Genomic DNA, 2,365 nt, shown 5'->3' with positions numbered 1-2,365 from the left:
TCTTTATTTTTTTTTATTTTTTTAAAACATTATAATGAGTAATTTTGTTAATTAAGTTGTGTAATAATATGCAACAATGTTTCCCCTAACTTGTAACAAGGTGAAATATGAAATAAAACATGATTTAACTAGGTAAAAAGTGTAATGTACAAGTTTTATTTACGAAGCAAGTTCCGTATTTTATAACGATTACGATGAAAGAATGGTTATAAGAACACAAGATTTCCAAAGATAGAATTTCACGTAAGGTTTCTAAATGTAGGATGTTTGAAAACGCAGGGCGTTACAGTCTCCCCTCCTTTAGGAAATTTCGTCCCGAAATTTATTCAAGAGGAAGGCTTGAAAGAGTTTTTGGCATAAAGGTGATCATTAAGAATTGAAACTTGGGAGTTTGAAAGTTTTGAAAAGTACCAAATTTTGGAGAACGTCAAGGTAGATTTGCAAGAGGAAGTTTTTAAGGATAGTAAAAAAAATCATACTTTCGTAAAACCTGTTTATTAAGAGGAACGAAAAGGTTTGTTACTTTAAATAAAGCAATAGAGGTATACTAAGTATAGGTTCACAAGAATCAAGAATAGGGAGGCTATTTTATAGGTAACGAGGTAAGTTAGGACTCAAATGTTTAAACAAGCTGGATTGCGAACGAGTTTTGTATAAAATAATACGAGTATAGAATGAACGAATGACTCTTAAAGAGTACAAGTATGTGAATAGCATAAGTGTTGGATAGATGAACGTAGTGTGTTAAGGATGAAGTCTCGTCATGAATAATCGGATATAATGCGTTTGTGAGTTGCGTGAAGTTGTATTAGGTCCAAAAGGTCTGCAACACACTGAATTTCTCATGGCACGTTTTACGAAAGTTTGGTAACATGGTGAAAACACTTATATATAGGAAGTACCAGCGGCGTATCCACCATGTTTTAACCACATTACGTCCGTTTCGTTACTTGGGGTCATGTTACGTTCCGTGTCTTACCATACACAGTAGTACACTCTATGGTTCTCATACGCCTATCACTATAATCCCGTGTGCACCCGCGATTATACTGATTGTCGCATGATCCACATAGCTTGTACTAGTTATGTATGAATCAAGGTATACATGAATTTGAAAATAAGAATGTGTACGTAGAAGAATGTCGTATGTAAGCATGTTTATGTTTAAGCATGTATGGGACCCACGTAAGCGAATCCCTCGGATTACGCTTGCGTATAGGTACGAATGTATGAATCATGAGTAAGGATGAAAGTATGAGCATAAGTTTAAGTATGAATACGCATGTATGTATGAGCATAAACATAAAACGTGTAAGTAGTATGTGTACAAGCAGAAGCGTAAAACGTATAAGTAGTATGTGTATGAGTACAAGCATAAAACGTATGAACATAGGTGTAGGTATGAAAAATAAATATTGCGTATATGGTGTACGTTGAGACATTGCGGAGAAAAAAAAAGGTTAAGTATGTAGATACGAACGATATAAATGATGTTATCGCGAGATATCGACTAAAATGTGTATGATGATGTGCATGTATAGTTGTTTAAACAAAACGTTGAGTTTGTCGAATCAAAATTAGATTGAGCTTGGTTTGAAAGGTAGAATATAGTTTGTATATGTAAAGGAACATAAAGTACTCATTGGTCATGCTTAACGTATTTTGTAATGATTGAAATGCTACTTTTGTTTAAAAAAAGGAGTTCACGTATGTTGAAAATTGTCGGTCCCCATGAAGTCTTCTAGCCCACGTGTTTTGAAATTTGGATGACGAGTTAAGCGTTGTAGAGAAGGTTTTTTTTTTTTTTTTTTTTTTTTTTTTTTTTTTTTTTTAAATAACGGGTTTGTTTCATTTGCATCAAAACATGAAAATTTTGGACTTTGAAAGTTCTTGTGAAAACGTCGACCCTTAGAAAAGAAATTTAGTAAAAGGACTTAGTGATTGTTTAAAAATAATTTTAACAAAGGATTTATTGATGTTGGAAAGAGTATTTGGTAAACGGTCATATAACATCTACGAGGTCTTATAAGTAATTGAGAAAGGTTAGGTTGATTTCGATTAAGAATGGAAGTCTCTAGTATGATGATATAATGTGAGCGTATTTTAGTTAATAAGTCGGATATGAAGTTCATGGGCAAGAGATTCATTAGACCGATTAATTGATAGGTAGCATTTCATAAGGTTTTGAAATTCGTGAAATAAAATGTTTTAAGACCTGATTAAGAATCTCGTGTATATGATTTGAGTGAAAATGGATGGTAGAATAAGAAGTACGTTTGATAAACAATGTATTTTGAAATCGGTATAAGTAGGTATTTTGAATAATGATAAATGATTTAGGTATAAAACATGATCGGGTTTGCAT

The sequence above is a fragment of the Helianthus annuus genome, chromosome 11, assembly GCF_002127325.2.
Source record: "Helianthus annuus cultivar XRQ/B chromosome 11, HanXRQr2.0-SUNRISE, whole genome shotgun sequence".
Classification (NCBI taxonomy): Eukaryota; Viridiplantae; Streptophyta; class Magnoliopsida; order Asterales; family Asteraceae; genus Helianthus; species Helianthus annuus.
The sequence above is the reverse complement of the archived record's forward strand: the minus strand, read 5'-3'. Positions refer to the sequence as shown.